Here is a 25,734-nt window from a genome sequence, read left to right as displayed (position 1 = left end):
GTGGTAGTTCACTGTAGTTGAGGCTTTCGTGTGTTGCTGCCGAGCGTTGTGATTTTATCAAAATGAGCAAGCACCTTAATATCTACACTGCTGAGAGTTTGCTCTTGTAGATACTGAACAATATACCATATACACACTATCAACTAGGTAATAGAGAAATGCACAGAATATAACCAGCCCCCATATATAGCCCAATGTAAAGCATTTGACCCAGTCGATGCCTCAGCAGCCATGCAGGCAATGAGGAATCTGGGTTCAGAAGAGTTGTACGTAAAAATGCTAGAAGCTATCTGCAATGCCTGCACAGCTATCATACTCCTCCGTAACGTCAGCAATAAAATTCTGAGATTAAGATGTTTGTGGGGATACAGTGGCCCCAGCTGGCACAGGACAGGGATAAGTGGAGAGATAAGGGAGAGACCTTTGCCCTGCATTGGGCATAGTCAGGCTGCTGCTGCTGATGATGATGACTCTTAATGGAATTTAATAATAATAATAATAATAATAATAATAATAATAATAATAATAGCTTTATTTCCATCAAAACGATGGTTTATCAGGGTTTAACGTCCCAAAGCGACTGAGGCTATGAGGGTGCTGTGGTGGTTCACTAGTTAGGGCACACCGCTAATGAGCGGGAGTTCCCGGGTACCAACCCAGCCATGGCGGCAGTGTTTTGATGGAGATGAATGCAAATGTGCCCGTGTACTATGCGATGTCAGGGCACATTAAAGGTCTCCAGGCAGTCAAAATAATTCCAGAGCCCTCCACTATGACACCTCTTTCTTCTTTCACTCCCAACTTTCTCCCTTCTTTTAAGGTTCCGGTGTCCACCGAGATGTGAGACAATTGCTGCGCTGTTTCATTTCCCCAAAAACCAATTTTCATTGTCATGAGGGACGATATAGTGAATGACTCTGGAAATTTCAACCACCTGGGGTTCTTCAACGTACACTGACGTCGCACAGTATACGGGCCAGTACCATTCCGCCTCCATCGAAATGCGACAGCCGCGGCAGAGATCTAACCCGGAAACTTTCGGGTCAGCAGCTGAGCACCATATCCGCAGAGCCACCGCGGTGGCCCCATGGAATTTAGGACCCGTTCAGCGTGCAAACGTGCTTGAGCAAAAGTGCCGCATGGATAGTTTTTAACAATAGTGGGCTTGCACATGACGCCTTAGGTTTGCCCTGTCTGCAAAGCCCATGGAACATACGGCACATTTATATGGCTTCTCGCCCTTGTGGATACGAATATGCGCTGCTAGATTACCCTTTGCTGCAAAGCTGTGGCTACAATGTGTGCACTTGTACGGCCTCTCGCCCGTGTGGATGCGAAGGTGCTCTACCAGGCTGCACTTCCTTGCAAAGCCTCGACTGCAATAGCTGCACATGAAGGGGCGCTCTCCAGTGTGCGTCCTCTGGTGGTTCTTGAAGCTGGTTTTGATATCTGTGGAATAGCCACACTCGAGGCAAAAAAAACGGAATCTTCCCATTTTCGATTTTTGTTGAGATGGCGCGTCAGAGGTGGTCCGAGTTGCTACAGATCCTGCGCAATAGGAGAAAGCACGAGTTAAGTAAAATGTGAGAAACGAATTAGAGCTGGCCTACATCTCAAAACGTTAATTTCATGATAAGCATACTTTTACACACACCGTCTTGTGTAGCTGGCAAATGTTGAGTGAAACTGAGCAAGTCAAAGTTTGAGAGATCTCGATTTTCAAATAAATATTTTCTGGGTCAAAGCTGGCATGCCTTTATAATCAGCATAACAATTCACAAAAAGCCTATCATCTCGAAATGCTGTGGCTATGTTGTAGCTAGGTTAAAAACTAGAAATTTTGAGACACTGCACGACTTCTAATCACTTCAGTTGACAAAAAGAAAGTGAACAGCAAACCACACACTGCCTACAGCATTACGTCAGAGCTTCATATCATAGATGTTCCAAAACCGTGATGACATCCAAAAGAATAATTTCACATGTGAAAAGCTCCTACTTGCAGCCTGTCTAAGTTCTCCAAAGACATCCAATTGCAATGTCCCAGGAGGGGGAGCATAAAGGCAGTTACACCCAATGAACAACTGCAACTCTACCAAGAAACAGTTTCACTGGGAGCACGATCTCATTACCAAACTCTGTTTCTTCCTTTAGGTTCTGGAACCAAGACATGCAACCATGGTGTTTTAGGCAATGCGTAGTCTCGCAAACAAGACTTGCAGAACGAAAATGACATCACTCGCTTATATTCACAAGCTGCACTGATTATAACTGGGCTGTGAGGACACATAAAACAGGTTTGTTTTCACAAGCAGACACAAATCAAAATCTTTGTCACAAAGCCAAACCTGAGGCTAGCAATTTTTCTTTATGTGCTCAACCATGCGTACCCAACTTAAGAGTTGAGCAGAGGAAATGAAAGCACACAGGCAACATCTAGATGGGTAGATAGGAGAATGGAATAGAGAACTCCATTTCCCAAAGTCATAGATGCCATTAGGAATGGACATCGGTTACATGTAACCCGTCTTGACTGTTACTCTTTCCTTTCTGCACGTGCATAATTACGAGACATAAATCATGAGAAGGTACACCATGAACAGAAAGGCTAATCAGAATAAACAAAGCCTAACATAGGTTTAAAAACACAAGAAAAATCACTGTCCCATAGTCTAATTAGTTCTAACAACATCAAATAATATATCAGTTGTAATCATGACCATTTTAACAGGGTTTAGTTCATACCTAACTCAATCTTACCACCACAGCTATCAATTTTGAGATTTTTCACTCCGAAAATCTGCAGCATAAGGCCACAAAAAACTGCACATTGTTCATTCTGGCCAAACAATAAATATCTTAAAGCTTTGCGGAAAGACTTGCAAGTAAAATATTAATATACGCTTAACCAAAAAAGTACTTTTGGAGTCAAAAGTAACTGCAAATTCCGAACCACGCCACATTGCATGCAAGCGCCACTTGCCGATGCACTCCTGGTGTCGAGATTGGTGCAGTGTGCTAGTCTCAGCACCAGGAGTGCATCGTCAGGCCATTCCCGCAAGCAATGTGACACAGTTCGTAACTTGGAGTGGGGGTTGTTAATTTTGGCCCCGATAGTACAACACACTATGACAAACTAAATTATTATAGGCACACTAGGGGAAAGAAGACTACAGAATATGCATACTCTCTTGAACCTGCATTACTTTGCAGCCAGGCATCCTGCAGCTATAACTGGCACTGGTGTTTTTTTTGGATGCATAAAATACTCATTTCACTGCCACATGGCCCGTTTCATTTCCCTGAATTTTAAAGCCAAATACGCTGTAAAGCCTCCTCTGATCGGAGGCACAAATTGTGAACCTTTTGATCCAATCTCTGCCGACAGCCTCGTGGTGCTCCAACAGCACAGACAGTGTTAGAAGCCTGCCCCTGAAGAATACAATGGTGACAAAAAAAAAAAAAAACGGCCTTAATATTGAAGCAATGTGTCACCAATTGATTCATTCATCAAATTTAGTAAAATTTTCTATGTTTCATATTATACAGTGGCGAAACAGAACCGATAATATAACTGCACTGCTGATCCATTTATTGTTTAGCATGTGCAAACATCTCTGTGAAAATGTATGCAGTTGCCATCCAATAACAAAGTGCACCTTGAACAGCATAAACAGGACATGGCAGAACAATTCTTGCTACTGGAAGGGTACATTGAATACAGCCGAGATAAATATGCGTAATAGATCATGTAAAATGTGAAGACAATACAGGCATAACATCGTCACAACAGACTGCAAACGTGTGATGCAAGTCAGCTAATGCTAAGGCACTCTTCACAGATCTGTACTGGAGTGAGGAGTGAAAGTGAGTAAGAAGGGCTTGGCTGTGAGCAATTCACAGACCAGCAAAACGGAGATTTCCACTTAATGTCAGAAGATAGGTTTCCCACCTGAAAAAGAAGCAGAAAACAGAGGAAATACATTGTTGGCACCCAAGACTTTGCTCCAACCTTGCTAATAGATTTTTCCTTTTCAGACATTTCGCACACCAAAAAAGGAGAATGTCATAGCTTTTTGTTGGTGCCACTGCAGAATGCAACATCAAACAGCCAAAGGATACCTCCAATGTCTGCTGAAGAGTTCAAATACAACGCATGGATTCGGACAGGAAGAGTAGTGGATCCTTTGAGTGATTGTTAAGCATTGATATAGCTGCGCTGTACTGGCCAGCTTACATGGAGTACATTAACCTGCAAAGTGCCCACATTGGCAAAACCACTGGCTTGTTGTTGCCACATATAAAATGCGAAATATAGATCGCAAACTTGACGTCCTTTTCATGTACTATCAAAAATAAAATAAGAGAAAAGTCAAATTTGCCACTCCCAAACGCAATGCGCACATTAGCTGCAAATCATTTCTTTCCTCTGCTACTTGCTCTTCTCATTAAGGAGAGGTATTATGGTTACTGGGTACTGGCAACAAATAAACCATGGCATTAGAAAGTAGCCCAAGTGTTGGAGAAGTGCCAGAACAACAGGCACAATGGCATAGATGTGTGAAATGCCCTTAAAAAAAGCGCATTTCTAGCTACAAGTTTCAAAGCACTGATGCCGGCAACAAGCCCTAAGAAACCGATTTTGCCCCTATGGAAAACAGGTCCTCTAAAAGGCAATACTCTTGGCTATCTCGGATTGTTCATGTACAAGACCAGCTGCATTAACACCAAGACCCTGTGCAAAGTATGGCACATGTGTGTGCGCCGGGAAAGAATGTATGATGATTATGAACAGACTTCAATGGTACAAAGGCAGCTTGACCAAGGAGCCCTGCACAAAGTGGGGTCAAAGACCAATATTCCCAAACGTTCTACATCAGACGAGCGGAGCACCACGCCAGAGAGAAAAGCTTTTGCCCAGTGCAAAGCACGTGGGCACTTGACGACAGTGGAAAATAATGAGAAAGATGGGGTTACAGGATAACCACAGCTAATCAGCAGGGCATCTGTTTAGTGAAAACAGCAACACAAGACAGCAACGACAACAACACAAGACAGACACGAAACAGCAACACAAGACAAAATTAATGCATGGATGGCCCCATGAAGAAAGGCTTCTTATCTTGATTACCTTTCTTTCTTGACCTCATCACTAACTATATATTTCGACCACCACATACAAAATATACCCAAGGAGTGAAAACTCCAACATTCTTTTCAAATATAAAATGCTTACACTTAATATTAAGACAAAAAGAGCCTCATTTTCTACTCCAAAATTCTACTTCTAAAACATTACCTTGATGTCCTGCACGAGTTGTCATACTAAGGTGAAGTATTCTGATAATTAGCCATTGGTGGTGAACACAACCACGAAAGGAAGACAGCAAAAGCGTTGGGGAAGCGCTGGGAGAAGCTTATCATGACAGCACAGCACTGAGAAATGCTTTACTTTACACAGATTATGACCGATTATTACAACAGGTACACACAACACGGTCATCACCAAAGTTTACATCTCGTTAACATTATGAGAAAAAGGTACTTTACAAGCAAAGGCCCAGGCCTATGTGACCGTTCACATGCACTGATGCCCAAATATTCATCTGCACACAAGAGTTCAGGGCGTAAGCAAATAAAAACGCCAGAACACCGCTACACAACAGAAATCGGGAAATCAAAATGAATCAGGAAGACAGCCATTTCTTAAAAATCATCAAAAGAAAAACATAATAATACATGGAAGGGCCAACGAGCACCACAAAGACTGGCTCATTCCATGGAATCTTGTCTTGTAATGGTGCGGGCTAGCAGAGATGACAGACATGGAAAAGTAACAGACAGAAAAATAAGAAACTGTCCCTTGTAGTATGGTAACGAAGATTAAGCCCAATGCTGTATGTACACTTATACACATGAATATGCAGAAACAGATGCATGCTTAGCTGTAGCAGCAGAGCACGTGCACAGCCACAGCAATACCATTGGTACAGAGGGATGAACACAGGAATGCCCCACTGTGCTTAGGTACACCATACACTATTTTACCATACTATGATTTAAAGCTACTATCAAACCATGAATATCAACTTGATTCATTTTGTAGCATCATTTTTCTGCAAGCACGTCTTTAACTTCCTGGTGGGAGCTTCAATGCCTGCGAGAATAAAAAGAGCAATACAGCATGTTAACAACAAAAACCAAATGCTCAAACGCAGCTGTGCTCAATTCCTCCGTGTTCTCCACAAGTACATTCTTGGTGCCAGTCATGCATTTGGAAGGCAGATTCAAACAGCACAGTGGAAGAGCATCTGGGGATTTCCAGTGAAGGAATTGTGACTACATATATAAGGTACAGGTTATTTAGTGCAAAGGTATTACTTCACAAGTGATCCAGAAAAAACCGATGGGTCCCTGAACCCTCGACCTCCGCCCTTTGACCTTTAGATGAAATGACTCAGATATGGTGTGGTTAGGGGAAGGTCATGTGGCTACTGTATGATTGTGTGCATTACAAGTTTAAATAAAATTTGAAATTAAAGTTTAAAGAAATCGGCTTGCTTACGGTGATGCTAATGTAATGATCACTTGGTATGAAAGTTGCCTTGCATACTGTGTGGTTACAGAAACGGTCACGTGGTATGAAAGTTAAATACTGTGTTGCTACTTGAATGGTCACATGATGTGACAGTCCCAATGGGTACTGTATGGTATGGAAGTTGCTTGGTCGTGTAGCATGCTATCGTACAATGTTTCATGCTTAGCAGTGCTAAACCGCCAGCCATTTTTTTCTTGCAGACGACCAAGGCACCATTGAGGCATGCTCTCATGGAGGACCACAGCTAGCACATACATTTTCACACCCTGTAGGCAAAAACAGCCGGCTCATGATTAGTGGACTGACGAACTGTTACCGCTATACTTTCTGCCACCTCGTTCAAGTCTTCAGCACATTATGAGTTACCAGGCATATGCTGCCACAGCTGCCAGGATTGTCAATAGCAAGTAGATGCAAGGCACGCATTAACTAATAATGCTTGTGCTCCCTAAAAGCTGGAAGGCTTAAATGACTGTACAGTCCAAGTATGTCCAATTTGGAAGTACAGGCAATTCACTCAGTAGAGCTTTGCAGATATTCACGTGTAGCTCCAGACATAAAATATTTCTATTAAATCCATGCTATTCTTAAAAATTATTGGCAATTCTTGGTAATTCCGTCCAAATCATACTGTAGTACAGAGCATCAAACCCTGAGCCAGATGGATATGCCAGGTTGTACAAGGTTTTTTTTGTGGAAAACAGGCAATAAAAGCTTTCGAGACGCTGCGAATGCAAACAAAAGAAAGCATGTCAGTAAAACATAAATGAAGTGTTGCAAAAATTAATACAAATATGAAGGCTTCATGTACTATCTCCCTTTTCTGCCTTTACAGTGCTTTCCCAGCACAGGCAGCTGAGGGCTACGCTTATAATAGAATTCCAATGCCATCCAGAACACAACAGCCCTCATAGCCAGAAGCTGCAATGCTTGATGCAAATGGGTGTTTTAAAAATCCTACTTGTAACAGCTGGTTCCTGACAAAGTTACTGTTCTAACTATAGTTGTTCATTATCAATTTCTAGAACATGCCGCAAGCGCATAATCCTTCTGCACATGCCCTTCAGATGTTCTGTACGCTCGATCCAGCCACTTCAATATGGCACGATTCAGTATTCATGATTTTCAAGAACGGAGGCACTGCCACACAGCGCCCTCTGGAACACTCGACGAGGGCATAGTGCGACAATGATAAAGAGCACTCAGGTGCTGCTTTGTTCACATGTGCTGCACCTTTCATTTTTAACATGTTCTCTGCACATAGAAAAGCTTGAAAGCCAATGCTGATGTCTTTAGGTGCATTACCATGCTTGCAAGGACCAGGTAATACAGGAGTGACTGTATTTGCAGCATACCACAAATTAGATAGTAATCTGCAGCCAGTGTGTTTGTTTCGAGTGAGAGCCACTAATGAAATTGCACATTGGCACACCAGTAATGAAGCCTATGCGAGAGTGCAGAGAGAGACTGTCCTGCTGGAGTCTCTCTTGAGGGGTGCAGCATGCAAGCGGTCAAGCAGTATTACAGGTGGTTTTGTGACCCTTTGGGAGCAGTTTAGGCATCACCTTTGCATGCTCCATGCAGTATGGATGCCAAACAATGGCAGCTTGTGCCACAAAGTCGCTAATACCTATGACCAAATAAGAGCATGTCAGTAAAAAGTGCTTGCAGTGCTTCCTGCCTAGCATAATATGTCATCAAGCAAGGGAAAAATTTTGCATAAATTTACATACAAATACAATCAAGACAGCTTCAAAGCGTGCGCTAGCAGTGGTTGCAAATGAATCCTCTTTTCTGTTCTTTGCCCACTCTCAACAATATGACCCTTTCATGTTTTGCAAAGCGAACCGTAGTTCCAAGACCACTAGCGCAGACCCAGAATGGGGACAAGAATTTACACCCTAGTCTGCATCTGGACAGCAACATTGTGGTTTTAAAACCAGAGCTGCACCATGCAAACGGTGCAAAGAACAAATTTGTTCTATTATGACCGGCATGCTCAGTAATTTTGGCACCAGGTGTGCCAAAATTTACTCACGCACATAGCCGCCACCGAACATTGGAGCGTGTAGGCCCAGTAGCAAGCTGCTTTACTAAGGTCCAACACTTGACATCAACCACAGAAAGTGCTTTTTCTTCCCAATTTCTAATATTAAAGAATTTCTTATTTCCGTCGCAAATGCTGTGCACTTCAAGCAAGGACTCGGTCGTTTTACTTAAAAAGGTTGAAAACTGCACTGACCCAATAAGCATGCACATGGTTCTTGCCACTATTCTGATGCCTGAATGCGCAGATCTCGCACTGAGCACGACCACACTGTCACCCCAAAGCATATAATGTGGCCAGCCTAAGTTTATCACCTCTTAGCTTTCTACAAAAGAAAACAAACTAGTGACTTGCTCAACTCTAACGTGGGATATATTGCAGCCAACAGTAAGCTGGTTCTTATGCTGTGCAAGCATTATGGACATGAGTATCCAAAAGGGAGCAAATGTACACACACCAACTTCATGGTGGCTGCCAGAGCCCCTCAAGGGCAGCAATACTGGTTGGTTGGTTGGTTTATGGGGTTTGATATCCCAAAGCGGCTCGGGCTATGAGGGATGCCGTAGTGAAGGGCTCTGGAAATTTTGACCACCTGGGGTTTTTAATGCACACTAACAATGCACATCACACTGTGGCCTCTAGAATTTTGCGTTCATCAAAATTCAACTGCCGCGGCCAGGATCGAACCCACGCCTTTCGGGTCAGCAGCCGAGCGCCATAACCACTGAGCCACCAAAGTGGCACAGCAGCCATATTGGGTTACCAGTAGTGCCCCTGTAGACCATTACAATGAGGACTCCCTGGGCATCGCTACATCGCTCACTGGGCTGCTGTGCACCCCTGGCGCTAGATCAGTAGAAGTGGCAGCGGAAATGGCTTGCAACACCTCATAGAGCAGTCATTTCAGCATCTACCTTGCCTTATGAAACTACAAGTGTTTTATATGGCTGTACTCGCACTGCAGGCCCAGCCTTACGTCATTCGGTGTCCTATGCAAGCCCTTGCCAAGAAGACCCCCCCTCCCCCCGGCAAACTTGTTTTCTTTTCTCTTATTAACCTTTTTGCGAGTGATGTTCTTTTTCCCAGTCTTTTCTAGGCTTGACAGAGCATCATCGTGAGCTGTGAATTTTGATGGCTGAATCCTGAAACGACCCTACAAGTCAATAGCTCCAACCCAGAGGTCACATCATGATGCCACCAAAGGTCACACCACCGACTTCACAAGCAGATAATGCAATTTAAAAAATATATAAACAAAGAGGCTTGCCACTGAGTTTAGTTTAGTTTCGTTGACTAAAAAAGCCAGACAAATTCAGTTATTCTTCAAGAAGCCTGTGTACACGAACCAAGTACAAATACTGACTGTCACATTTAAATCTTTACACAAAACCAACCAATGCTAGAGGCACAAACAGGATGGGCGTCGAAGTCGCACAAGTAGTATACCTACTCAAAAAGTAGCAGCAGCAAGATCCTTTTAAAGAAGAGAGCGTTAAAGTGTTCATTCGGTAATGAACAGCTGCATCAAACGAATACTCAAATAGAGCGAGCTCTCTGCTTTTCCACTAGAGTATGCTGTTGCCACTGCACAGTTCCCAAGTTCAACTACCATAGTAGAAAAAAAGAAAGGAAAGAAACAGTACTAGGCGGCGCCACGTACTGCAGTTTGTGCCCAAGCATTTTGCTGGCACGCTGAACATTTGTCTTCCAGCACTGACGAAATTGCGAGCCAAGCACAGACCTGGATGACCAGCGAAGGCTTATCGACCAGGCAAGCCATATTTCAGTAGCTAATGGGCTTCAGACAAAAGTCTCCACCCTTTGGGGGCAAGAAAACCACTTTTTCTAATACTGCTACTAAGAAGGAAGGCACCAAAGAAAAAAAAACACCAAAACTTCAGTAATTTGATCAACTAATCAGTCTGTGCATCTTTACTTCATAATCCATGAGGTCACCATTACAAATTGAGCAAGACAGTGATTTTGCATGAAGCAGTGAAAAAAAATTTTTTTATGTGATCATAGAATGTGGTCTAATAAATAGTGTGTAAATACAAATACCAATACAAATGCCATAAATGAATGACAGAGTACTGGAATCGTGATGTTGCATAACTTAAATTAACGGTGAAGTGCGAATGCAGCAATTCCATACAGCTGTGCCTTTATAATGAACACTGGCCTAGTACAAACGAGGTCAACGCGACAGTTAGAAAGCACATTACGGCCCTAAGTCTTGGATAGAAGGAATGCCTCTGGATGTGGTGCTTGGCTGCAACCAGGACGCAGGCGTCAGAAACACGTATGTGGGAACATGCCGCACGGCCACGGTCTTCACCAAGAACATACATGACTGTCAAAAATTTTCCAAGTACAATGTGAAAATGATAGTCATTATGCATATGTGACATAAAGTGGAAAAAAATCCTCCACTCGAGCTCAGCAATTCAGTTTCCCAGACACTTCGAGCTTAGTTTGAAGTTACCTCGAGTTGGGTGCGAATCTCGCAGGATGGATGCAACGCACATGGATACATTAATGCATTGTCAGCGTTTCTTGTCCTTCCCTAATTTACAGCTCTCTTAAAGGGACACTGAGGAGAAATTGAAGTTGGCTTGTATCGATAGATTACTAGCTCCTGATCACAAAAACGCCGCTCTTACTGAAAACAAAGCTCTTGTAAGGTAGAAAATAGCAAGAACCAAAATACAGGTGTCGCCACCACAGGCCAATCTCGCAAGTACAAGCGCGGTGACACCATAGGACAAGAGATGCCACCTTGGAGGAATTTTCCATCCTACATGGTGTCGCGAATCTCTGAGGCTAACAAAGGTAATTTGCGCAGATCAATATTGAAGTAAGTTTTGTTTTAAAACTAATAGTGCACTTTTATCACACAAGGAAGGCAGGTAAAAGACAACTTGAATGTTGGAAGCAAAGAAAACCGATGCTTGGCGGCGCCACAGGCGGCCAGGAGAGTTTCGATTTGTTATGGCGCTTCGCGTCTATGAGCTTTGCGTGCCCCGTGGTTTTGTTTTTGACGCGCCTCGATTTACAAGCGCCAAACAGCAGAGGAACTCCAAGTTCCGCTTCAAGTGCTAGTTAACCTTTGAAGGAGCCTGTTAAGGCTTGTCAGATGATCGCCACGGTCGATGAAAAGCTATGATGGCACGATGGTCGTTGATCGTACAAGGCAGCACTTCTGTGTTCGCACGCTTGCCCGGAGAAACATTCCCGGCTGTGCCAGTCAACTTCAAACTACTTAACGGAAATCCTTTATTAGGGACGAAAGACAAGGTACCAGGCAGTTCAGAAAAATTACTGATGGCCGAGGTCTGTTAGGCCAGGATATACGTAGCGAAAGCGCGGAGATTTCTGCACCAGAAGAGTGCATTCACTAGATGCGCCTTTATTGACGGCTGTAACTGGAGCCGTCGTGGCGGAGTGGCAGCGTCTCCACCTCAAACGCCGAAGGCCCTGGCTCGATTCCGAACCGCGGCACAGGACTTCTTTCCTTTTATTCAGTGAGTGGGCGGGGGGTTTCTGTGGCTCCCATGGATGCCGCCGCCGAATACGTTGGGTAGCGGTAAGCTCAGGCTGTTAAGGCGCGTTTATGCTGCGGCGAGGCGCGTGCGCGCGCTGCACGGCGAAGTTGCGTCGGTCAAAGCGAGACCCTCTATACTCCAACTGCGCTTGACCGCCGACGCGTTCGGCGGCTTCGGCGCACTCTGACTGCACTGGCGGGGAGACTTGGAGCATGTCTGTTTCGCGCCGAGTGCGCCAGCCGCCGCCGGCCTGGCCATACTGATTTGGCTCCGCAGCGAGGTGCGCGTTGTATTCAATAGCTGCGGTAGTTGGGCGGAGCTGTTCTTTTCGAGCTCGGATAATTTAATCCATTCACAGCACATATCTGAAGGTACATGCCAGTGGGCGAGAGAGCCAGATCCAGTGGACCCGTTGGATCTAGCGGAAGCCGTTGAAGCGTCGTGCGCCGGCTTTAGTTTCAAGCCGCCGACTTTAAACGTGACCGCCCTTGAGCACCCATTTGTTTTTTGTGGCAAAAAATAAACAACTTGGCCCTTGCAACCGTGGGAGACCTCGACGCCGCCTGATGCGCCGTGCAACCGCGCCGTTCAAGGAATCACAATCCGTTGGCCCCAAAGCCCCGGCCAGCCTCCGATGGGCGCAAGCCGCCGACCTTGTCCTGGCCCCTTGCGACTCCTCGCACTGGGGTTATATTTAGTTTGCAACGGCTGCTCTCTGAGGAAGGGGGAAACCACCCGTCGGCACCTAACCTAACTGTGCTCCCTCAAAAGCATCGCACGCTCTGTGGGGCTGAGGTCGCTGAAATGCAGGCCGGAGTTTTTGCGAGAACTACGTCGTCGGGTTCGGGAACGGGATCCATCGTAACGCTGGCAAGACGCCGGTGCAAACGTAAACGAAGCGATGGTAGCGACCCCCCATCGATGCCTTCAACGTGCGGCGGCGGTGGCTTTCATTTCGGCAGCTGCTAGACCGCACCGATAGCCGCCAGAAATCACGGAGTCTCCGTTCATGTCACGTTTCACATCGCTCCGTTCTGTGTCGTCATAAGAGTTCTCCATGTCGTCATAAGAGTTCTCGAGTTTGAATCGAAGCGGCGGGAAAAAATTTTTCAACTTCGAATCCAAATTTCTTTGAAATAAATGCATCTTTCGCTCCCGGACAAGCGGCAACAAAGCCATGAAATGCGGAACTATCAAATATTGCTAACAAAAAAAATTTGATAGGTTTCTCCTCAGTGTCCCTTTAAAACACAGAAATACCAAGTTGTATTTCACAGTGGTCATTGAGCTTCAACTGAATCATGGGAAGCGCCTCAGTATCATTCTGCATTGGAGTGCGCTTGTCAGTGCCACTAGTGACACACAAGTCTGAGGAAGTCTGTCAGCTTCCGTCTCAATGCATATGCTACTTTGCTACTTGTATTTTCTAAGTGGAAGAGAAATGAGCAACACATCGAAAATGAATGACAAAATTTTGCCCAACCGAATGTGGCTTAGATGGCATGAAAAGTGCGCCATGGAAATCCGCATTGCAACATTAATTTTAAATAGTCCATTGACTAGTAACTTTGGGACATAGGGAACAAATGCCATGTGAGGGTAATGTTCTTTATAAATGGGTTTCAATAAACCTTAAGTTGGAACCGCTTCAACAACTAAGGTTATATATGCCAGGATAGCAAGAACATGGTGCTGCCCAATTTGAAAACAGAGTTTAGAGCAGTTCAGAGCAATGTTCTCAATTTTTGTCGCAGCTTGTCTGGTCTGGCACAGTTTGGTACATTTGACACTAGGGTAGCATCATTGCAGATGTATTAACCATTGGGCTGACAAAATATGGATATAGCTTTGAAGTGGCCTCTTGTCTTTGCTGGATCAGAAGTTCGGTAAGACTCGCACTGCTGCAGACGTGCACTGCCACCATTCAATACTGGCAGAACACGCCATGGCTTTATGGTAGAGTGGATGCCTATCGGTGAGTATTGAGTTCATGATATGTCCGACCTGACCTGCTCACAAAGGCCTTGAAGCAAAAGTGGCACATGAATGGTTTTTCATGCTTGTGGGTTTGCACATGACGACGTACGCTCACACTGTCTGCAAAGGCCATGGGACACAGGTTGTACTTGTACGGCCTCTCACCTGTGTGGACATGTATGTGCTGTGCCAGATGGTCGCTTCTCGCAAAGCTCTTGCTGCAATGAGAGCACTCGTGCGGCTTCTCGCCTCTGTGTGTTCTTGAGGTTGGTGTGGTTAGTTGTTAAAATAGTTGCACTCAAGGCACAGGTATTTCCATTCTCCGGTTAGTGATTTTTGCTGCTGCGGTGAGTCGCTCCTGGTCCGAGTTGTGAACAAGCCTGCAGAATGGAAGAAAGCTTATGTTTCTTTAAATTTAAACGCAAGCGATACATTCTAGGGCATGAATGACTGCCTGTCGATCTCCCAAGAAGAGTTAATGCACAATGAGAATACATCTATTCAGGGTTTGTAACACTACTGGAATATCTGCTGCAAAACTAAGCTAGCCAGACATTAAGTCAACTCAGCCATGAAAAATATCAACTACGAAGGTGGCAAGCATTTATCAGTATGATGTCACAAATGGCTTATCATAAAAAAACTGTTGAAATTGTAGTTGCCAAAAAATTTGTAAATATCCTGAGCCACTGCCTGACTTCTGATCACTTTTGTTCAAAAATGAAAGTGGAAACAACAGCGCATCCAACACCCTCCATCTCATCTTTCATCTTGCCATCAGCTTTATTATCTAAAAAGTTAAAAAACCATAAACCACATCTCAGAAGATTCATTTTGCAAGTCAAAAGTGCCTTTTTGAATCATGTAGCCATTCTATGTGCTCCAAATGCATCAAATTTATGGCTCCAGCATTAAAGGTGCACTAAAGAGGAATCTGAAATTGACTTTTTACCGCGGGAACTCTATCTACATGTTCCGCGCTTTCTTAGAAGCTCTAATTATTGTCCTGTGTGGCCGATTGCCCTAATTAAATCGGATTAAGCGTCCCGGCTCCCGCCCTTTTTTGAACTCAACACGGTAGGTAGGCGAGTCAACCAAAGTGTGGAGTGCCTTTCAGCCAGTCTAGTGGCAGCTTTGCTTTCGCATTTATTTAGTTTTTTGTGTTTTTGTGAATAAACAGTTTCAGTCACTGATAATATAGCCGCAAATCAGGCCCACGGGAATAAAAATACACGAGGACTCTGATTTATGTATCACTACGCTGATGGCAGATTGACAAGCTGCCAAGGGACTGGCCGACGCGTTGGTTGACTCCTCCTACCTACCACGTTGAGTTAAAGAAAAAGGCGGGAGCCGGGACGTTTAATCCGATTTAATTAGGGCAATCGGCCGCACAGGGCGACAATTCGAACTTTCTAAGGATGCCCGGAACGTTAGATAAGAGTTCCCGTGGTAAAAAGACTAGTTCAGCTTCCTCTTTAGTGCACCTTTAAAGGCAGCTACATATAGTGGTTAGACTTTCCAGTTTAAATAGGAAAAAAAAAACAATAAAAGTAAGCAGAATTAAGTTTTTGAAATTCAGTTTTCAATGAAAAAAAAAAATCAATATTCTTGACATGCAAGGCATAACCAGCTGGCTGCTGAGTGTGAATTACACTCAGTCAAAGTTGAAAACCAACCAAGTAGGGAAGCTAGGAGTACGTGATGATGGTATTGTTGGATAAACAAAGCAGCTGTACGATTTGAGGTATTGCTCTGCTAGCTTACATGCCTTTACAGACCAGAAAGCATCACCTCCTCGCCGCTTTCTAGCTTAGCACTGTTTGTTCACAATCATCACATGCTTAGAGCAGTCATTCGGTTCAATAGGCTAATCCACCTGCATGTAGGACACTGACACCAAACAGTGCATGGGCATCACAAAGAAGTCAGAACAACACCCTCTTTTGAAATTAACAAATGGTATGCATTATCAAAAAAAAGAAGAAAAACCTAAGCAAAATCATTCACTACACACAAATACAGAGCACGCAGAAGCTGCAAAACATCTGCCTCGCTTCTCTCGCTTGTATCAGCTATTGATCAGAAGTGGACAGAGCACTGGGCACAGGTAACAAAAGAAGCAAAACACCAAAAGATGGCAAATGTTTGAGAAGCGCTGCAACAAGAGGATTACTCTCAGAGCTTGGCATTAGGATTTGTCATTGCGTAGAAAAGTGGCTTTTATGTTGCACTATTTACATATTCACACACATATGGAAACAAAACCGATATGATGCTCAAACATCAGAAGGAGATCCTTTTCACGATGGGTTGTCATATTTTTTTCCTCTCTGCTTCGTATAAACTAACTGGAGATCGTATTTTTGTTTGAGAGTGAAAAATATTCCTCGTTAGCTGCCAGTAGCACAAAGCCACTTTAGCCAACTTAGAGCAGAGTACTCCTAGCAAACACCTGCTGCAAAAACGACTGTTCTTGGTACTGACTCACAATCAAAACGCGTACATAAGAAAAGAACCAAAAGATACATGCAGTCTATTATAATTAAGGTGTCTAATTTTCTGTGGACAAAAATTTTAAATTCCGTTAATTCAGAACAAAGAATCTGCAATATTCTGCAGGAAGCCTATCGCACAGCAGCGGCCTTCATGTTTCATGCTGCACAGTTCTGTTCCCATGTACCCTTCTATCTATCTCTTCCCTGATCTGATCCTCATGGTTCATTCACTGTCTTCTCTGTGGTCTGTGCTTTTTTTTCCGCGTTCGCTGCAACACTCTTCCACCAGTGCGTGCCGCGCACTTTGCCTCAATGGCCAAAGGTCATCCAAAAGTTGGCTTCTCCACAAGGACCACACAGAGCATCAAGACTAAAGGAGACCTCACAAAAAACACCCGAGAATCTATATGGGCAAGCAGCCATACAACGAGTGCACACATTGCGGCATGAACGTGTACAGCACGCGATAGCAAATGCAGAGACAATTGCGAACAAGGTGCACTGCAGTAAAGAGAGAAGGAAGGTAACAATGTCCTGGCAATGAGTAATTCAGACTGGTGCAGAGGAGACGACTTCACTAATAATGCGATGAAATGGGCTTCGAACCTGAAAAAACTAAGAGTAAACGGATAATGGATGGATGGAAGATAGGATCGTCCCCTTTGAAAAGGAGGGGGGGGGGGGGGGGGGGGGAGTTTAACCATGCTCGGCTCGTTTTTTTTATTCATACTTCTTTAGCAGTTAATGGTGTAATAAACCAACCTATATTTTTTGCCATTTTCTTTCAATACAATTCTTATTCCTGCACTTATAACTTTATGCCATCTCTCTGCTTCTGAGTCACCAATCTTCCTATTGCTTTTTCTGACTTCTCCCGTACATCGCCATGACCACTGTTATAAAATTAGGGCCTCAGAGAGTTTAGGCTTAGGTTTAGGGGGTTTAATGCCCCAAAGTGATGCAGGCTATGAGGGACACCGTAGTGAAGGGCTCCGGACGACATCGCACAGTACATGGGCCTCTAGAACTTCGCCTCTATCGAAATTTGACAGACGCGGCCGGGATCGAACCCGCATCTTTCGGGTCAGCAACCCAGCGCTATGACCACTGAGCCACCGCGGCGGCTTCCTCAGGAAGAGTGACCGTGCCTGCATTGACATTCGGATGAATACCACTACATTCGAGCATAAGATGTTCAATTACTTCTACGATTTACCAAACACTGCACGTGTCATCTTGTTGGCTAAATTTCTTTTTGTAGCTTCGTGTTCTAAGGCACCTAGATCTAACTTCAGACAGTAGGGCTCTGCCCCTTGAGTTATCATAGAACAATTACTTCCTGAACTGCCTGTTCAGAATTGATATATTGTTGTGCAGTCTGATTCGTTTCCATTGTATCAATCCAGTTTTTACCTTCACTTTTTACCTATCGTTTAAAGTTCTTTACTTCTCTATACTTGTTTCCTGCATACGTATTGGTTAGCTTCCTAGTCCTTTTCAGCCACTGTGAGTCAATGCTCTTTCTGTATAAGTATTTAAATATCTTAGGTGTCCATTGGTTATCATCCAATTTTCTCGGGCGTTCTTCATATAATATCTTACTTCAAGCTTTCTATGCTTTTAACAATGCCCAGCCCATATCCCCCATTGTTTGTGGTTTTGCGTTTGGCACCAAATGGTAATGCTCCAATGTCAAACCAGGACTTCCTTTCCTTTTCTAGCCATTTCCCACATAAACAGAAAAAACTATTTCAAGCCAAAAGCATTCACTACAATTGCCAAAGCAAACAGCAGAGCAGCGAGATTAACTGTAGTGTTCGCTGAAGAGTTTAAATGCCAGCAATAATTCAGATGCAAAAAAAAAAAAGCTGATTACACTGCATGTGCTGGATTTAGGCAACATGCACTGTTCTGTTTCAGCCAAACATCTGGGTGCACTTTGGAGGTAGTGAGGCGGACAATGCAGCAAAGGTAGGGGTGTGCGAATATTTGATAATTTTGAATATTTGGCTGAACAGTGAACTATTCAGTATTTGGTTCATAGAATTGTAAAATTTATTACGGACATTTTTAAGTTAAGAGTCTTGACCCTCCCCGCAAAAGCAATGTTGCTTTGATCCGAATGTTTGTGTTCGGTATTTGAATTATCGAAGTATTTGTCTCAAGCAAATAACATTTCTGAAACACTTGCTTCACGTTTCAGTTCAGCAGAGCTCCTCAGAGAAGGTACCGCAGCGCACATACAGCTAGAGCCCCGAATCCATGGACACCTCCTACGCGTAGTGGCACATGCCTGCATGCCCACGCCTATGCCAGAGCTAGTCTCCACATGCACATGGCAGTAGACTGAGCAGGAACAACAGCGCGGCACCCAGATCTGTACCTGTCGACGTCTGTGCCCACACTGCCGCAAGACGAGTCTACTGCAGCTGCCGCAGCCGCTCTTCTCTGCTTGAAACCGGCTAACCAAGCATGATGGCACGAGCACAAAGGGCCGCTAGCACAAGACACATAAAAACGGGTGCCCTTTTCCGACACCTGACACAGGCTAGTAGGTGTGATAAGAGTCACCGCTGTGCAACAACGCAATCGCAGTTAAGAGCAGCACTCGGAGGCCACAATTACCATACTGGTCTCACTTCCCATAAATACATTGGCACTGTATGCAGGTCGACTCCTCCAATTTCCAATGGCAACTTTAGCAGAAAGTCGACACAGCTTCAATGAGTTTGGCGAAGCTTCAATACAGTCTTCCTTTTTTTCATGTAATCGCCTGCGTGTTTGAAAAAAAACATGATTTTGAAAATGCTTATTATGCTGTTCAAGCTTTTTTTTGTGCGCCAGTATTCAAAATATTCATTTTGTAATTATTCAAAGAAAACTTCTATTTGCATTGAACCAAAACTCCCAATTCCCAAAGATCCCCCACAACAGGCATTCTTTTGTGGCAACAGTCCTTGAACATGAAGAGCACATGATAGCAAACACCAGACAACACCAAACAAAGTGCATATTCCATTGAGGAAAGCAGGCAGGCAACAATGTCACGGCAATACGCAATGAATAGACTGTTGGAAAGAGGACTTCAATTACTGTGAGAAGGTGAGTTGGAAAAAAAAAATACATTTTCTCTAGCCATAACCTTTCTTCTAATGCAATTCTCTTTCCAGGAATTTACTGCACAAAAGCTGACAGGAACGTGAAGGGCCCAAAGTTCTCGGGGGGAATTGCAAAACGCATCAGGAAAGAAAGCGGGGCATCAATGCGGAAAGCTGGGCTAGTTGGTGTGTCATCATTAATTAAAAGACTAGCGCATAAAACTGGGACGGAGACAGAGAAGGAGACAGGATGAGTTGATGTTTAGCGCTCGTCTTGTCTCCTTCTCTGTCTGCATCCCAGTTTTATACGCTAGTCTTTTAATTAATAAAACGGGGCAGGTTCCAGTGCTGCCTGAAGAGTTTGGAAGCCTGGTGAAGCTGGGTTTTTTCGGCGCAAGGGCATCTAAGGCCAAAGAGCACCGAACACAAGATTTTTGGTCGGCTCAAGCTAAAATATGGCACACGTTAAAATTATCACCGTGCGTACAGAGCCCAAGAGTAATGAGTATGGACATGGTTATAGTGCGTCGAGAAGGTGTGTAAGTCAGGTGGAATGGCCTAAAGTGGTGTATAGTGCCTAAAAAGTGTGGTAACAGTCGTTACTTATAAAAGACGAGGCCAGGCAGCCTCAGCAACAGCCCTTGCTTGAATGAGTTAAAATTTACAAACCCTATCCAATGAAGACATGCGGTCATCACCTAAAAACAACAAAGGGTGCATTGGTATTTTAAATGCATATAATTCTGGGAAGTGCTGCCGTCGCCCTGTCTCCAATCCAAGCATATGATTAATGTGTGCACAACTGTGATGTGGGCTCCACAACTCTCGTGCATGTACGTGCATGTACTTCAAAGTGACTAAATTTCCTTGCAAACACTTCTGTGCAGTTTTCCAGCTAACAGAAAACTCATTCCAACAATTACCTGGAGCTATTTGAATAATCCATTTATAGCTGTAGCAGAAATGAACACTGCTTCCAAACCAGGCACTGAAGTAGACCACGAGGAGAATAACCAACGAGAAGATAGTAATGAGGATGAAGCATCAGTGCTCACTATAGCTTCACGCTCCTCCAACCAGCTAAAAATTGAGCGAAAAAAAGCGCAAAGCCTTGCAGAGAAGTTTACTAGCCTTCTCTACTACTGCACTGATTCTTTGGCTTTGGGCAACGCTAATGAGAAGCTTGAGGCAGCTAGTGCTGCTTCAAGCGCATCGATTCCTTCATCAAGTGCCTTAAATATCTGAAATTCTCCTACAAAAGGTTGCTCCTGTCAAAGGCCACATCCTTTGCAGAAAAAAAAGGTCAAAGCAAAAACAAGACCTCTATTGCCAGCAAGAACGAGCAGTGAGTACTGACGCACTAGAGGTCGTGTTGGCAAGCGTGCTGAGGACTTGCGTAGAAATGCCGATGTTGACCCTTTTCTGTCAGCAAGCAAATGAGATGACAAAAGCAATGTGAAAATGCACCACATTACATGGGTCAGAAAGTACTCAATAGAGGGTCTCAACTTGTAAAGTGGCCACTAAAGTGGAGATCACGTTGAAATAACTGCTATATCATACCCCTGAATTCAAAGGAAATGCTTGTGATGTTGATCACTCCAATATGTGCATTATCTGTTTTCATGAGGCAGTGTTAAAGGGCTGACTGGGCTCTTGTTATATTTTTTTGGAATAAGGAAAATAATAAAAGCCCCAATTACATGGCAGTTTAAATATGCATCCACAGACTGAAAGGTAAATGGAGAGTTGACCTAGTTGGTACATTGTTCAACTATAAACTCAGCACCGCGGCAAGGAGCGTTCCTTGTCGTGGCGCTGTGGTTATAGTAGACTGAAGGTTATGCTGTGCACTTCCTAGTACAACCTGAATATTGCACCCTTCCCTCAGTGAGAGGCCATGCTCATAGGCAGCGAGGAAATTAACCTTGTTGTGCCTTCAACCTATCGGTAATTGTGGGCATGCGTACGTTGCACTTTCAGATCTTGTGTACTACTTTGTCAACTTTTAAATTTCTTGGTCCTGTGACCACATGCACGCTCAGTGGCATACTACGGCTGTGTACGTGTGACTGTAGAACATCCTATGGGGAAAAGAAAGTTTATGGCAATGTTTCCAAGTGGACACAGCTTGTACGGTATCCTATTGCTTTTTGTGCTCCTGTAATTTTTGCTTATTCCTGCATTTACTTTCTCGCACTTTTGCGATATCAGTATCTCGCTTTGTGCAATCAGGCGGTGCATGTCAACTTGCCATCATTTGCTTTCTTTGTTCCTGCACTTAACCATTCATAGTATCAAATATTTTACTTTTGATTTTGAATCAACCTCGTTGTGTGATAATTTTTTTTTTTCCCCTGTGCAGTATTTGGTTACTATTGTCTTTACGCACAAATAATGGCGTTAGCTGTTATAGTTGTTACTGCAATAAACAGAGTTTATGTTTCTCCAATTTTGTTCTGTTTCTACACTACAACACTACTGCATGAATAAAATATGTGTTAATCACAGCTGTTTCTGTGATACCTGGCATGTACCCACCCACAAAATTAAAGCAATCTTGACGACCGCCGTTTCCCTTAGAGACTCAGTTAACATTTACCGCCCCACACTTGTGGCAGAATATTCACAGCAGCATAGTTTTTAAATTATAGCGATTAAAGTTTTGTTCTTTGAATTTTATAGCAACCAATTCTAATGCTATATAACACTATTTTTTCTTTCCAAACTGTTTTATTTTTGTGAAGCACAGCTCAAGTCAGCAAACGCTATATCCCACACAACCTCCTTATCAAATCTATGCATGTGAGAAAATTTACACATTCTGCATACCAGCGACTGAAGCATTTCGTAGAACTACGTATGCCTTGACATTACTTGTAATGACTAGGGGCGCAAGGCTGCTCCCAGTTGTACTTGCCCTATGCAAGCTGTGCTATCACACATCATCAAAAGAACCGCCCTTCATTGCTTTAAATTAACCTTTAATTTATTCAGGTGAGTGCCACAATGCTGAGTGAATGCAACGATGCTGTGCCACCGCGGATGCACACAAATGCAACTACATTGAAAAACGGGACGCAGAAGTGTAGAATGCACCAACGCATTCGCATTGCAACAACCGTAATACCACCTGACTAGCACTCACAAAGCAATGCGTGATGCGCAGCGCCAGCTGCTAAATATGAGTGTCCTGGACATTTAGAGATCATTATCAATATCACTGCTCCGCCTAACATCATGCCTCATGCCAAGCCTTCAGGCAGGGAGAAAAAAAAAAGGGACACATTACTGCACAGCAGCCATGCATGTGGTTTTCCTGAGCTTGCTCACCAATCTTCACTTTGGGAAAACAAGAAAACCGAGCACTGCACAAGTACATGTCGAGAAGCACAGAGCAGCGCACAGTGCTTGCGTGCACTACGGCCCTTCTCCGCCGTTTTGCGCAGCTGGCAAAGGCAAACAGAAACAAGCCACCAGCCTCATTTTTTTATTATTATTATTATTATGATGTCAGAGAGGAGACGTGATGTCAAAGCCCCACCCATAAGCTAGCGGAGTGTAAAGGAAGAGGAAAAACATTAAGAGCATAAATACTGGGTGGGTTCAGTAGGAGAACTGATTGGTCGCCATCATAATCCGGCCCCTCTCAACAAGCGATTTCTGGTCGAGGGGACTGTGGCTATGAAGGGCTGCCTCCCAGCGCTCATATGTCGGATGGGATTGCAGTCCAAGTCTGGGCTTTCTTGACATTCCCAAACTGTATGAAAGAATGTGCCAACTGCTCCATGGAAGAGGCAGGACGAATCGCATGTGTCTGGATACCGTTTGGGATTGGGCAGAGTATCAGTTTGTAGTCGCCTGATTATGTGCTCTTCAAATTTGCTAAGGGTTTTGTGAGGAAGAGGATATTTCCTTCTTATGAGTTCATAGTACTCCATAATTTCTGTGTAGCTTAGTAAGGGTGAGGCTGCTTGCCAGATGCTCGGAGAAGGAGAACTCGAGCAGCTGTGTTGACCATCTCATTGCCCGTCGTTGAGAGGCGCCCTGACATCCAGAAGATCTGGACATTCGAAGGGTTAGACGTTTGCAAAAATTTCCCCACACGGATACCAACGCAACCTCTGAGGTAATTGCGTACAGCTGCTTGTGAGTCGGACATAACCTTCACCTCCCAGTTCTTTGATATCGCCAGTGCGATAGCTGCTTCTTCAGCCGATGTGGTATCCACTGCTTGGATAAGGCTGCTTGCGATTATATCCCCTCGGGGTGAAACATTCTCTCCCGTGGATGAGGTGCCTTTAAAAAACTCGCATAGAGGGTGGCACCAGCTTTCCATCAAGGTAATGCTAGAGTGTACTATAAGTAGTACACTCTAGTAATACTTATAAACTCTATGCACGCGTTCACGATAGCAGACCGCGTTATGCTATAACTCCCTATCAGCTCACACGCGTTAGCTCCGCTCCAGCAAGAGTCCATCTTTCGCAAGCACAGGCAGAGGTATACTGTACTTGGCCGCCAGCGCTGGCACTCTCTTCTAGCCATATCCTCCCCGAGCACCCAGAAGTGCACTTCAAAGCTGAGCTTTTCCACCACCTCCCAGGCCTCAAAGGAGGACCACCGTATGGCCTGCTTGCACCGTCTAGTAAGGGGACGAACGATGGGTGCCCAGGGGCTGCCGCACCAACTCAGGCTGTCTTCTCTCTAGAAATGCCCGCGTCGCTGCCGAAGCACAGATCACTGCGTTTGCGTACGTGAGCCTTACTAGCATCCCTGCGTTTCTCACAATGCGCAGCACCTCCATTCCGTTAAAGGACCACAACGCTTTGGCCCTAAACACACGGCTGCGCAAAGCCTTCACTCGAAGTGTACTCACGTAGTCTTCCAGGTAAGCACGCTGGGTTGTTAGGTCGGTCATGCTGTATCGATGCGTTAACTTCCACAATATCCATACCTATGGGATTTCGCGCCCTTGCAGCAGTAGCTCCTCGACGGCCTTTACGTGGAACGAACAGAGAACTGCACTGTACCCTGCGCTGAACTGCAAGCTCGACCGCTCTGTGTGTACCGGTCTGTTGTTCAGTGCATACCCGACTGACCGACACTGTGGATTGGATTGACTTTAAGCGCTTTTAGTGATGATACCCAGAGCAAGACCCAGAGGGCATCTATAAATATCTACAGTTATCTAGAGAAAAAGCTGGCACCAGCATGTATGCGAGTTTCTTTAAGTGCCGGGAATACTGAGTGCTTGTACTTGACTTGGCCCTAAAACTTAACTACGTCAGCGAAAATACAAATTTTCGCAAAACATACCAACGTTATCTGACCCGCCGTGGTGGCTCAGTGGTTTGGGCGCTCGGCTACTGATCCGAAGTTCCCGAGTTCGAACCCGACCGCGGCGGCTGCGTTTTTATGGAGGAAAATATTACTATTATTATTATTATTATTATTATTATTATTATTATTATTATTATTATTATTATTATTGTTATTATTATCATCAACGTTATCAGAACTGAACCAGTTTCGGTCAGCAGTGGAAAATGGCCCTTGTGGAGGTCACGAGCCCTGCTTCCGGTCGAGCGCTGTCGTCTGCTACTGCCTTAGCAAAACACATAACGAGGGGCGGAGTTACCAGAGCAAACATGCGTTTTCTTTTCTGAGTATTCACTTAGCTCACCTCTATTCAACATTGAAGCGAAGTGTTTAAATATTAAGTACTTTCTCTCAGCTCTGGCTGTGAGCATAACGCCCGTTTTCATTGCTTATCATTCAGGGCCAAAGACGCGTTCTCTGCGCTGTTTGGAACAAATGCAAAAACCTGCGATGGCCGTAAGTGCGTGCTTAGAATAGGTTTTATTGCGAACTGCGTTAAGGTGGAACAGCTGAGATCGACCGCGAAACAAGTGCGCGAAGGAACTAACTGAGCCCGAACTAGTGCTAATCGGTTTCTCTATGCCCTCCT

At 44.3% G+C, this 25,734-nt stretch overlaps 1 long non-coding RNA gene across 2 annotated transcripts; it reads right to left on the bottom strand.

The window, feature by feature from the left end:
* Positions 1–1,504: 1,504 nt before the first annotated feature.
* On the bottom strand, positions 1,505–24,869 carry LOC144107130 (uncharacterized). 2 transcript variants are annotated; one of them, XR_013309223.1, is made up of 4 exons: positions 24,643–24,869; positions 19,291–19,438; positions 14,333–14,547; positions 1,505–6,157 (listed from the first exon to the last, which is right to left on the bottom strand). It is a non-coding gene; the product is annotated as an uncharacterized LOC144107130 (long non-coding RNA). The 2 variants fall into 2 exon arrangements; XR_013309224.1 differs by having other exon boundaries at positions 1,505–5,807.
* Positions 24,870–25,734: the final 865 nt, after the last annotated feature.

This window comes from Amblyomma americanum, chromosome 10 (genome assembly GCF_052857255.1).
Source record: "Amblyomma americanum isolate KBUSLIRL-KWMA chromosome 10, ASM5285725v1, whole genome shotgun sequence".
Taxonomy (NCBI): Eukaryota; Metazoa; Arthropoda; class Arachnida; order Ixodida; family Ixodidae; genus Amblyomma; species Amblyomma americanum.
This window is presented reverse-complemented; position numbering and strand designations above follow the sequence as displayed.